This window comes from Mesoplodon mirus, assembly GCF_964341445.2.
Source record: "Mesoplodon mirus genome assembly, chromosome: 13".
NCBI lineage: Eukaryota > Metazoa > Chordata > Mammalia > Artiodactyla > Ziphiidae > Mesoplodon > Mesoplodon mirus.
In genome coordinates, this window is record NC_138989.1 from 65,110,518 (window position 1) to 65,124,202 (window position 13,685).

At 49.5% G+C, this 13,685-nt stretch overlaps 1 protein-coding gene across 9 annotated transcripts in view; it reads left to right on the top strand.

Moving 5' to 3' along the window:
* The window catches only part of CTIF (cap binding complex dependent translation initiation factor), a 313,773-nt gene that overhangs the window by 272,707 nt on the left and 27,381 nt on the right, over nucleotides 1–13,685 (top strand). The window lies entirely within an intron of this gene.

Consider the following 13,685-nt stretch of genomic DNA (forward strand, 5'->3'; position numbering starts at 1 on the left):
AGAAACTTTTAAGAAGCAAGAAGTCAGTGGGGTGATTGCCCTACCAGGTATCATAGCCCACTTTGGAGGGTCACCCTTGGCAGCTCTCAAGGGGTAGAATTGAAGGGCAAATATGGAAGCTATTGGTGTGTCCAGTGAGAGGCTGGCGGCTCAAAACACAGTCATGAGAGTGAGGAGGGGCAGGGCCAGTTGCATTCCAGTTATATCTTTGAGTTAGAACCAACAGGACTTGCTGACATGAGATACAGAGAAGGGAAGAAGTGACATAGGGTCCTCATCTACCACCCTGTTGGCACCATTTCCTGGGATGGGGAAGCTGGAAGAGAAACAAGTAGAGTGTGGATGAAAACCGAGAGTTTGGGTGGCCTGTTGGCCATCCCTGGGGACACAGGCTTCAGCGTTGTGTGAAGTGTCGACCTGTACCTGGTGCTGGGGACTGGATGGGGTCACCCAGGGGTGGAGGAGGGTGGTGAGATGGAGGAGGGGAAGTGGACAAGGAGTGGCCGGGAGGCTGGAAACAAGCCAGGAGGGCACAATCATCACAGCCCTTGTCCAGCTGGGCCAGCCCACACCTCACAGGTGTTAGTCCCCTCCCACCCTCAGCAGCTGGTCCCAAGATGCTGATCCCAAAAGGAACAGCCTCTGGGGAATCAGTGGGACCAGGACAGAGAAGAGGCCCAGGTTTGGCAACAAGGAGGGGCCCCACGGTGTCAGTGGAGTGAGAACAGAAGCTATGTTTGCCTCGTTGGGGAGCCGGTGGAGGTGAGGGCATGAGTGTGGACACCTTTTTGGAGAAGTGCTTCTGTGAAAGGCCGCAGGGAAAGAGAACTTGTCAGCTAAAGGGGAGGTATGCGGTCAAGAGACACTTTTGTGTTTCTGAAAGAAAGATAATAGAGCAGTTTAAGAGAAAGGAGGAGGTATCTGTAAATGTTTTTGAAGCATCCATTTATAGGAAAATAGCACATTCATTCCAGACTGCGTGGATCTGCATGAAAGCAGAGCACGCAGGCCTCTCCTGGGTGCCTTGTGGCCCTGTAAACCTCTACCACTTCACGTAGCCAGAGATGTTTCTTGACGAATGTACTTGAATTCAGACTGGTTTCTCAGATTCAGACAATGACCTCTTCCAACTTGAATTCACTCTCAAAGTGTCCTCAGCTCAGACTGAAGTACCAAGATAGGCCATGGCTATGCTTTTTGCATCCCTGTGGGATGCTTTGAAGGTAGCCCTCTTGGAGGCAGGGGGCTGGCCCGGATGGCCTCTTGGAGTCCTCTCATCCTTGCCTGAGCTGCCCTGCACCCCTGACCACCCACCTCAAGGCAGGGAGCAGCACTGTTCTAGGGCAGTGACCTGGATTGCCCCAACATGTTCCCTCTGCGTGATCTGGGCACCTCCTGGTGTTGCCGTCACCTGCTCCCCCAAGCAGGAAGCAGGGCTACAGCCGAGCCCTGGCTCTGGCTGCTGGGACACTTCTGACAACACCTGAGGTAGCGCGAACCTTCTGGTGTGAGATCTGGCAAGTGCCAGGAGGTCTGCACAGACCAGAACTAAGGAGCCTCCCCTGACGCACGCTTGTTTGTTGCATTAAACTCACACGGACCCCTCCAGGCCCACGGTAAACTTGAAGGGTAAATAAATGATCAATGGATTTCACCATTTTGTAAAAGAGGAAACCACCACCCCGCGTTCCAAACTATCTGCCTGAGGCCACACGGGGAGACCCCTGAATTCCTAGAGTCAGCTGCTGCCCCCTGTACCTTATGACACATACACGCATACCCAGGCCTGACCCACGTCCCAAAGCGGGTTGAGCCAGCTCTAGGACGTTTCTAGAAGCCAAAATCACTGCCGCTGCCTTTCTCTATGCTAGACAAGTTTAGGCTCTTCCCCCGGGGCCATGCAGATGGCTGACCCCAAATGTACAGGGCCCACCCTGCCCTGAGGTCATCCCAGCTCCCTGAACCATCCCCAGGCCAGCATCTCTGGCTGCCCACTAGACACATCCCAAATCAAGCCTCGAGCCTTCCAACAGGATGTGCCAGCGGTGCCCCAAACGCTCCTGCTCACTCCCTGTCCTCACGTGGCCCAGACCCAGCCTTCCTGCCCCCCTGTGGCCAGACAGCAGCCCCAGGACTCCCCAACTGCCCTTTCTCAGTGTCTTGGGACACCCACTCCATCCTCTGCTTCGGCACCACCCCCTAAGGCTTACCTGCTCCCCTTTCCTTGATGCCCCCGAGTCAAACACAAACCCATGGGCCATCTTGGTGCGAAGAGTCTCGTTTGGAACAAACCTACGGGAAAGATACAAAATCCTCAGCCTCGGGGTCTTCATGCTCACGGAGGCCACCTTCACTGGATGAGGGGCTTACCCAGATTGAGCGTATGCTTAGCCCCTGAGCCCCTTCAGGCTGGAGGACAGCCAGCCCTCTGAGAGATGCCCTGCCCTAGAGCGAGGCCCCTGGGCATTTCCTTCCACACTCTGACCTAGTTGAATTAACCCTCTCTCAGTCGCTCAAGCTTGAAATCCTGGACTCCATCCTTGGAGTCTCTCTCTTCCTGGCCCTAAAACACCTCCTTCCAGGCCCAGCTCGAGCCACCTCTTCTGGAACCTCCCCTGTCCCCACCCCCAGCCGAGTGTACGAGGAGCTCCATCCTGAGCGAGGCAGTGACTCCATCCTTATAGCTCCAATCCTTTTTACATCACCTTAGAGGATTTTTTAGTATTGATAACAGTACAGTGGAAGGCGTTGTCCAAAGCACTTAACGCATTCTCTTGTCTTTTAACTCGGGCAACACCCTGAAGATTATCATCCCCATTTTCCAGAGAACAGAGACATCAGGCAGCTTGCTCACGGCCACACAGTTAGCGGGCAGCAGAGTCAATCTCGGAATCCAGACGTGACTGCCCGAGTCCCTGCTCCTAAACACCCTGCTTCACTGCCTTACAAGCAGAGCGGGAGCTGCTCTTATTCTATTCTCGTCCATACCCAGCGCCTACTCTGTGATGGAAGCCAAATAGATCTTTGTGGGATTGATCCTGTTTTTGCCATAAATAGCATGTGCCAATCAGAGATCCCTCTTCGAGGGATAGAGAAGAATAATTTTCAACAAGCTCTTTAATTGTTTAAGAGCAAATAGTTTCTGCCAATATGGTTTTCCAAGTGAGTGAGGAGTATTACTGGTGATCAGAAGCTGCATGAGTCTCCTTGCCCTACTGTTTACAGCTCATATTTGCCTCATGAGCTCTTTTTCATTTTTTTTAATGTTTTCAAATGTTTGTTGTGGTAAGAACACTTAACATGAGATCTACTCTCATAACAGCTTTTTAAGTATACAGTACAGTATCGTTATCTGTAGGCACAACGTAGTACAGCAGATCTCTAGAATGTATTCATCTGGCATAACTGAAATTTTATACCTGGTGATTAGCAACCCCCCACTTCCTCCTCCCCCCAGCCTTGGGCAACTCCTATCCTATTCTTCGTTTCTATGAATTTGACTATTTTAGATCCCTCGTATAAATGGAAACATGCAGCATTTGTCCTTCTGTGACTGCTTATTTCACTTGGCATAATGTCTTCCAGATTCAACCATGTTGTCCCATATTGTGAATCTCCTTCTTTTTTAAGGCTGAATAGTATTCCATTGTGTAGAGATCACATTTTAAAATCTTTTCATCTCTCAATGGACATTTAGATTATTTCCACGTCTTGGCTGCTGTGAATAGTGTTGTAATGAACATGGGAGTGCTAATATCTCTTCCAGACCTTGATCTCAGTACTTTTAGAGAAAGACCCAGGAGTGGGATTGCTGGATGGTATACTGTAGAAGTTCTAGTTTTAATTTTTTGAGGAACCTTCCTACTGTTTTCCATTGAAGCTGTACCATTTTGTATTCCCATCAACAATGTACAAGAGTTCTAATTTCTCAACACTTTTTAATCTTTTGTAGTTATGTATATATATATATGTATGTATGTATATAAAACAGCCTTCCTAACAGGTGTGGGGTGGTTTTGATTTGCATTTCCTTGATGATTAGTGACCTTGAGCATCTTTTCATATGCCTGTTGGCCATTTCTATGTCTTCTTTGGAAAAATGTTTATTCAAATCCTTAGCCCATTTTTAAAAATCTGGTTATTAGTTTCTTTTGCTTTGGGGTTGTAAGCGTTCCTTAAATTTTTTTGAAAATTAACCCCTTATCAGATATACGGTTTACAAATATTTCTCCCTTTCTGTAGGATGCCTTTTCACTCTATTGTTAACTTTGCTGTACAGAAGCCTTGTAGTTTGATGTAGTCCCACTTGTCTGTTTTTGCTTTTGTGCTTTTGGTGTCACATCCATGAAATCACTGCCAAGACCAATGTCATGAGACTTTTCCCTTATGTTTTCTTCAAGGAGTTATAGCTTCAGGAGTTATGTTTACAAGTCTTTAATCCATTTTTTAGTTTTTGCGTAAGGTATTAGCTAAGAGTCCAGTTTCATTCTTTGGCATGTGAATATCCAGTTTTCCTAACACCATTTGTTGAAGAGACCATGCTTTCCCCATTGTGCTTTCCTGGCACCTTTGTTTCTATCCACTCCCTCTCAGTTGACCATACATGCATGGATTTATTTCTGGGCTCTCAATTCTGTACCATTAGTCTGTATGTTTGTTTTAATTACTGTAGCTTTGTAATATATTTTCTTTTTTTATATAAATTTATTTATTTTATTTATTTTTGGCTGCATTGGGTCTTCATTGCTGCATGCAGGCTTTCTCTAGTTGCAACAAGCAGGGGCTACTCTTTGTTGTGGTGTGGTGGCTTCTCTTGTTGCGGAGCACAGGCTCTAGGCATGTGGGCTTCAGTAATTGTGGCTCACGGGCTCTAGAGTGCAGGCTCAGTAGTTATGGCACACAGGCTTAGTTGCTCTGTGGCATGTGGGATCTTCCCTGATCACGGATTGAACCCGTGTCCCCTGCATTGGCAGGCAGATTCTTAACTACTGCGCCACTAGGGAAGTCCCTGTAATATATTTTCAAATCAGGCTGTATGATGGCCCCTGATTTGTTGTTTTTCAAATTGTTTCAAGATTGCTTTGGCTATTTGGAGTCTTTCATGGTTCCATATGAGTCTTAGATTTTTTTTTTCTATTTCTGTGAGAAATAACACTGGAATTTTGATTAGAGATTGCATTGAATCTGTAGGTCACTTTGAGTAGTATTGACATTTTAAATATTTTAGTCTTCTAATCCAAGATTGGGAACAAGACAAAGAATGCCCAGTCTCATCACTCTTATTCAACATAGTACTGGAAGTCACAGCCAGAGCAATTAGGCAAGAAAAACAAATAAAAGGATATCCAAATCAGGAAGGAAGAAGTGAAATTGTCTGTTTGCAGATGACAGGATCTTGTATATAGAAAACTCTAAAGACTCCACACACAAAAAAACTGTTAGGACTAAAAAATGAATTCAGTAAATTTGCAGGATAAAAATCAACATACAAAAGAATCAATTGCATTTCTATATGCTAATAACAAACTATCCAAAAAAAGGAAATTAGGAAAATGATCTCATTTACAATAGCATCAGAAAGAATGAAATACTTAGGCATAAACTTACCTAAGCAAGTGAAAGACTTGTATGTTGAAAACTACAAAATACTGGTGCAAGAAATTAAAGACACAAACAAATGCTAAGACGTCCCTCAAGCTGTTTTTAATAGCATTCTAAGGACCCCTTCATCCTGCTAAGGTCCTCAGCCAAACTGTGACTGCAAGGGTTCCACACACAGGAGGGCTGTAATCAGTGTCTGTGGCCTGAGCTAAGGGTTTTATCATCTCCCGTCTCACCTGGAACTGAGCTGGCAGGTTTGGGGTCTGGCTCACCCAGTGCCATCCCTCATCCCCTTTTTCCTGACCCTACAAGGCTCTCTGCCACCTCTGTAACCCAGTGGTGATGTTGCTAGACTCCTCCAGGTTATCAGTGAATGGTTCTCTCTGGGCGTTTCTATCCACTCCCTCTCACCCTTCCTCCCTCCCCCAAACATCCCACCTTTCCTCTCTGCATTCCCATCCTCCTGCCCTCTTCTGAGTCCGGCAGCCATAGCCAGAGGTCAGAGTGGAGGAAGGGAGGAAGGGAGGGGGTGCCTCTGTCAGGAATCTCTCCTCCCTCAGCACCCCTCTGTGACCCCCACCAACCTCTCCCTCTTGTTGGCTCCCTTGCTCTCCTTCCCCCAGGCACCAGAAACCCCATCTGCCCCTCCCTGCCCTTCCTCTGAGGGGTGTCTCTGAGCCACAATCCCCCCAGGGATGCAACTGGCCGGGCTCCTGGAGGAGGCTGGCAGGCCTGCAGGCTGTGGAGGAGAACACAGAGGGCAACGAGTCAGGCTTCTCCGGAAATGAAATTGCTCCATGCAACAATGAGAGAGCCACTTTTTAAACTTTTTGCGTGAGCGTGCATTCAATTGCTCACATTGTTTTGGCTCCAGGGAGAAATCTGACCTCGGAAAGGCTGAGATGAAGTGGGTGTGGGTGGAGATCCTCCACTCTTTCACAGGGCTGAGAGTCAAGCAGAACATTCCTCAGAGGTAACTTCCAGTGGGACCATTCCTCCCTTCCCGAGAGCAGGAGATGGGGCTGTGTCTAGCCACCCAGCTGGGGCCAAGGCAGGGCCCCCTGGGGCTGGAAGAGACCAAGGTCGGCTGTGCCCAGGGTGGTGATGGACCCTAATGGGAAACAGAGACTCAAAATTATCCTCCATGCAGCCCAGGACTCTCAGTTGCATCCCTGGCAGGGGTGGGGAGTGCCTGCCCCCTCTAATCTTTGGGAAGCTTTTACAAAATAATAAATTCTCAGACCAATTAAATCAAACTTTCTGGGGATGGGTTTTGAGGAGGCACGGGAGTGGGGGTGAGATTTAAGCTTCCCATATAACTCCAATGTGCAGCCAAGGTGAAGAAACACGAGTAGCCGCATCCTAGGTGCATTTCGTGAGACTGATGGACAAAGGGCACGTGGAAAGGTACCACCGGAAGAGCCAGAGAGACCAGAGTTTGAATCCCAGCTCTGCCACTTACTAGCTGTGGGGCTTTAACCTAATTCTTCATCTTTCTGAACCTGAATATTTTCTCTTTGTGTGGGAATAATGGGAATAATTCATTCTGCGGGTTTGTTTTAAGGCTTAAAATAAGTGAGATGTTCACATGAAGCAAGTAGTGTGTGACAGCCCCTCGGTGAGCTGACATGTGAATTGCTATCGAAAGCAAACCGTATTCCAGGCATTACTCAAGAGAAGTATCACATCACAGGAGCCCCAGAAAGGAAGATCCATTCTCCTAACTGGGCACCAAGGGCCCCCACGATCGCAGCCCCTTTTCCTGGAGAACCTCTCCTGAGTCCTACAGCTGCAGCCATCCTGTTCCTGTTGTGTCTCCACAGAAGGTCCCTAACTTTCCTCCTGCCTTGAGCGTGATCTTCCTCCTCCTTCTGCCTGACTCTAGCCCACCTTCAAGACCAGGTTCACTTCCCACCGCGTCCCCACCCCGCCCCAATTTACTCTTCCTGCAGCATTCTGCAGACCTCGCATCTACACCGGCCTGCCAACACCCGCTCTCTGGACATGGACTTTACCAGTGGTTGGATGAATGCCTGGTGACTTCTTCTTGATTGCTTTAAAATCATTTCCACCTTCCATTGGTACCTGAGGATAGGCTGCATCTCATCTATCATGTAACCCTGACTGCATTTTGTTCAGGACTCTGTGTCCATTCAGTAAGCAGTGATTTGGTTTGAGGCAAAGCTAGTTTTTTTACTGAACTGCAAAGTTTCCTGATTGTACTAGAAGGAAGGAGTACAAGTTGTGATCCTCTCCGAAAAGGCTTACAATCCACTTGGCTACCACATCCCCAGAAATCAAGCAGCTGTGAACATTTATGATGGGTTGTACAAATATAGAGGTGGAGGGAGTTTAGGAGTGTGGGCAGCTGCTGGGGGCAAAGAGGAAGGGGGACTACAGCTTAAGGGGAAGTGGGCTTCAGACAGGTATTGGCAGGGAAGGAGGAAGGCCCCCAGGAAGAAAACTCTGAGCAGAGGGCTGGTAGCCAGAATGAAGCACGGCCCATCTGTGTGGTGTGGTAAAGAGACGGCCTGATGGGTGGGTCATGGGCTGGCACTGGCTCCCAGCAGAGGCATTCTGGTGGACACAAGGTGATACTGAGAACCTCTCTCTGAGAGTGTTTTAAGCTGGAGAGCAACACCATGGAAAGCATAAAGGAGCGTTTGTTTATTCATTCAACAAACACTGAGAAAAATGCTATTTCTTTACTGAGTTGAAAAGTCTCCCAGACACTTTTCCTGCTAGAAATGTGCTGAGACAAAGTCAAATAAATCTGGGGCACTCCCTGGCCAGAGAGGCCCACAGATAACTCAGTGCATGGGGGAAAGTACAGTGCTCAAAATAAGGTAAGAGTGGGAAGCGGGAATGTGGGTGCCCAGAAGGCAGCTGAGACAAGATCTGCCTGGCAAGGGCATCTTAGCCGAGAACCCTCTGACTAGAACCTTCAATCAAGCAGGCTAAGAAGCAGGAAGGGAAGGGCTGGAACGAAGCTTGAAAATTCAGGAGAACCTTCCTACATGAACGGTTTATTTCAGCCCTAGTCTTAGGCACAGACCCCGTTTGGAATGTTCCTCTGAGATTGCAGCCTTCCCAGGGCAGGTACACAGCCCCTGGGAGCTGGTTTAGCCGCAGAGTTCCTGCAGGTCCAGCAGCTGCTGCTATGAATACCCAGCTTAAGCAACCATTCCTGTAACCTCTGCAGAAATAACTCCCCACAGTTTTTTGTCCCCTCCAGAGCTGCCGTCCCCCTCTTCCACTCGGCAGCCAAGTCACTCTGTGGTGTGATGCCGCTGACCTACTCAGACACCCCCCCAAAACACACACACACACACACACACACACACACACACACGAGCACCCTGATGTGTCCCCACCTGAGGCGAGGCCTCCTCAAGATAAAATTCAGGTCTCACCCCACCCCCACTCCCCCGACCCTCCCCCAGCCCCCCCCCTTTAACTGTCCTACTTCCTTAGCCAGACTCTGCAAACTGAAATGTGAAATTTGAAGCCAGTGTTCTCCTTAGCAACCATGGTAACACAGGATCTGATAGAGAGCCTGGAGTTATAAAAATACCAGCTTCCACCAGACACTGGTTTCCAAAGGGAAACCAGTCTCCACGCCAGAACCGTTTTTAAACAGTCTTAAAACTCAAGAGATTTCCAAACGCATCTCAACATGGCTCAGGAGGACATCTCTTCAATTCCGTTTTGGAAGGTGGTTCAGTTGCAAGCTTTCAGTATTTTCTCTAAAATTTAGAGACGCAGAAAAGATGTGGCTCTCTGAGAATTCGGTAGCCGCGTCAGGGATATATAGGTGGGAACGGCTGTTCTTAAACAGCAAATATGCGACATTTTTTTTTAAGTTAGGTTGAATTGCTGCCACTCCTTCCAAGTTCCCTCCCAGCGAGTCCTCAGCGCCATCAATCCTCCTAATTATAGAGGGGGACTGATTTGATCGATCTCCCCTTCGTAGAAGACAGCTTTAATTAACATAACCATTTTCTAGCAGGAATTTACGTTTAAGCCCTCGAGTGGAGAGGTAAGAGGTAGAGCCGTCTACACTTCTCTGCTCAGGGCCAGAAAGAAACGTCCGGCATCGCTGTCCTCCAGTCCCTCCCCTCCCCCACGGAGGCCCCCTGCGGCACGGCCTCTCGCCTTCTCCCGGCGCTGCCTGCAGGGGGCGCCTGGCCTTGCGGGTTGGGGGTGGGGTGCTCTTCCTGGAGGCACGGGGCCTCCCCCGGCCCAGCCCCCAGCCCCGCCTCCGCCGCCCTGGGCGGACCGGCTCTCCCCACCTCCCTACCCCGCTCCGCGATCTCCTGCTTCCTCTTATCTCCTGGGGCCATGCCTTGTAATTCTGAAAAATATTCTAACTCAGTAATTAATGTCTGAACTTCAAGAGGCCCCTGCTTTCTGCAGAGTCGCGCAGAAGGCGGTCAGGGACGGGGAGGGGCCGGGGTGTGGATTCTTTTTCTAAGCTGGCGAGTGGAAGGTGGAGGATGCATTGTTTCTTGCTAGAGTTTGTGTACAAGATACACACATGTATACGTGTACACATACGCATGCGTCTGTCCATAGATTTTTTTAAAATCCTTTGGGTTTGGAAAAGAAGGATCCTTCCCCTCGCTCCGTCCCAGTGGCGTTTTCCCAGTGGGCTGATGTCAGAGGCTGCTCAGCCAGCTGGGGAGCATGTGGGGAGACAAGCCGGGACACTTTGTGAGTGTTTAGGTCCGGGCGGGGGAGTGGGGATTGGCTGGGAGGGAGAGGGAGTGACCTATATATTTAGAGGATAAGAAATCAGGAGCTGTGGGATTAAAAAAACGGCCATCAGTAACTTAAGATAACACAGAAGTCAAAAACAAAAGTTTGCCTATTTCCCACCCACAAGGAGGTTGTAAGCAGCCCCAGTGAATCCTGGCTCAGCGTCCCCCAACAAACGCCTCCCTGTGGTTTGCCCATCCCCCATCCCAGCCCTGCCAGCCCTTCCTGCCCCAGCTCGGGTCCCCTCCACCCAGCAGTTTGGGTGCCAAGGGATGAGCGCGGGCTGCTAGGGCCTGGGCACGAGCATGCTGTGCATGGCCCCTGCCCTCACAGAGCTGCTGTCTACTGGGGAGAAGTGGAAACACAAAGTGCCCTGTACTGGGAGCTGGTGCATAAATCACACACAAGTCTCTCCAGGACCCACACTTACCTTTCTTTAACCTGCTCCAGCTCTCCGGGTCAAAGAATTTAAAGCCAGCAGCTGATGATACCCCACTCGCTGCTGCCCCACCTTCAGAGTAGACGACGTTTAGGCAGCACTTGTTGGTGTGGAAACCAGCAAGTTAGGAACCGCCTTTTCTCCTCTTTTCTGTCCACCTCAAGTCCTAGCCAGCGCCCAATTCCTTATCGGTGGCTCCATTGTCAGTGCTGCCAGCAACGATCGGTAGGTAACCGGAGGCCTGGACCAGCCAGGATCAGCCTTTCTTGTAGCCAGAAGAGAACGGTGTGTGGGGAGAGGTGGACTTCGGAGCTAGACAGACCCAGGCAGCTTACCCACTCTGGCCCTCAGTTCCTTGTCGGGATGAGGATTAAGCGTAATTTAGTAGAGTTGCTAATTACAAGTTGACTTCCTCCCTTGTTTGTATGTAGCAGGACACACAAAACAAAGACATATAAAACAAAGACACAGAGTAAAGGGATCAGCCAGCAGCATGTTCATATCGTATAAAATGAAGAGCTTCTTAATGAGAAAAAATGTGAAGGAACACAGTAGATGAAGTTTCAGGGCCTTTGTCCTTGCCGTTCCTTCTGGGAGAATGCCCTTCCAGGTATCCTTCCAGACCTCTTCTGGGTGTCAGTTCCTCAGAGGGACCCTCCCGTACGATAATCCTCACAGCCTGCTTTCTTTTTCTCCATAGCCCTGACTAGTATCTGACCCCACCTTAAGAGTTTTCTTTGTTAATCTGCTTGTTTTCTGGCTCCCCAACTAGCATGGAAACTCTCTAAAGGCAGGGGCTGGTCTACTCTGTTCATAGCTATATCTCCAGTGCCTGGAACAGTGCCTGCCATATAGGAGGTGCTCAATAAATCCTGTTGAATAAATTAATCAAATAGAATGTCTAGACCGAACAAAACAGGAGACAACAGTCACCCTTCTGGAGTGAATCGAGGAAGATTGCTCAGGGGAGATAAATCCAGACTCCTTGAAGAGGCAAGGTGAGCAAGCAGCGTGGGGCTGGCTGATCGTGGTCCCTAGAGATGAGCTCAGAATGAGGGAGGGAAGAGGAACACTCCCCCCCCGAAATCCAACTCAAAGGAGTGTGCGCAGCACGTGAGCAGAAACTGCTGCCAGTCAATGAAGCTGCCCGTATTCTCTCCCCACATCTCGCTCTAGTTAAGTGGTCTTTTCTCGACTTCTGTCTGTGTTCATGTGAGATTTAATTAGCCTGTCCGAAGTCAGAATCCTATGAGCCACCATCGTGAGAAGTCAGGGTGGGCTTCTGACCCTGCTTCATAGATCGAGAGCCTTGGGGAAGGGATTGTGGAGGGGCCACTGAGTGAGCACCTGCTGGGTTCCATGCCGGCTTCAGCTGGGCCTGGAGCTGCAATCAAGGATCAGAGCCTTCCTCTCCTGCCTCTCCCCTGAGGAGGAGTAAGGAGGATGCACAGGGCACAGGAGGGTGCTGTGAGGGTCGGAAGAAGGTGAGGCCTCGACACAAGAGGTGGGGGAGTGGAGCGGGTGAGAGAGGACACCCACAGTCACAAACGCTGAGGAGAACGAAACCTCTTAGCCCTTGACAATCCCAGCACAATCCCAGCGATGGAGGAACACATCCAGTACAATATAATGGCAGCCACTATGTCACTGTACCTTTTCTAGTAGCTGCGTTTTTTAACAGGCACCAGTGAAATTAATTTCAATATCTTTTATGTTATCTAACATAGCCAAAGTATTATTTCAACGTATAATCAATATTAAAAAGCATCAGTGAGATTTTTTTCTATTATTCTTTTTTGTACTAACTGAAATCCAACGTGTATTTTACACTTAAAGCATCTCTCAATTCGGACTCGGCGCATTTCAAGTGCTCAAGGCCACAGGTGGCTGGTGGCTCCTGTACTGAACCATGTAGGTCTGGAGGCTAGCTTCTGGAGTCCTCGGGCTTTTGGAACAGTCTGGATCCCAAAAGTATCTGGATCCCCGAAGTCTCAAAAGTATTTCCACAGCTTCTCTCTCTGAGCACCCAGAAGCAAAGGAAGGCGGTGTGAGCTGAGACTTCACACTCACAGTCAACATGCTAATACCGCTCAGTTGGCCAGAGGTCCCTGATCGGGTCTGCAGAAGGCAATCCTTGTGACCCCAGAATGAAAACAAGATGGAGAGAGTGAACGGGGGAGGCGGAAAAGGTAAACACAGAAAGGGGAAAAAGAGGTCGTGGGTGGCCAGGATGGCAGGCTGCGTGACAGAGCTAAGAACAGAGTCCACAGACCAAGGAGGGGCAGCCCGGGCAGGGCAGGCAGCTGCCGGCTCCAGCTCACAATGGCTAAACAGAAAGCGCGGCCCAAGCCGTGGAAGACACAATTAGCTCATTCTTCCATTGCCCTTTTGGTTACATTGTCGTTCTCGGGACAGCCATTTCTGTAATTAAGACCTTGTCCCTTACTCAGAGGTACTGCAACATAAAAGTATTTGCTGAATCTGGTTTCCCAGGGTTAAAAGCCAGACTTAGGAAATGCAAACACACATTCACTAATTACCCTTTAATTAAGGCTGAAGCCCTGCTTAAAACAATTAGCTCCGGGAATTGAACAGTAGGTAGGACTCCACTTTCTGCTAATTGTCCTCCCCGGGTCGCCAGGATATGGCGAGTTTCGAGGGAGGGGGGGACAGGAGGGAACGAAGTCGTCTGCTGCTTTTGGTCTGGACTGGACCGAGCTCGGCTTGCTCTGGACACGTTAGTCAGAGGAGAGCTGGAGGTGTGGGGAAGGGCGAGGAGGATGTGGTTTGGGCAAGGGGAGGCGAGAGGCTGCCCCGGGCTTGGACGCGGGCCGTGGGAAGTCTCAGGAGCTGCTGCTGGCCACACTGAGGTGCCTTGCCTGGCTGG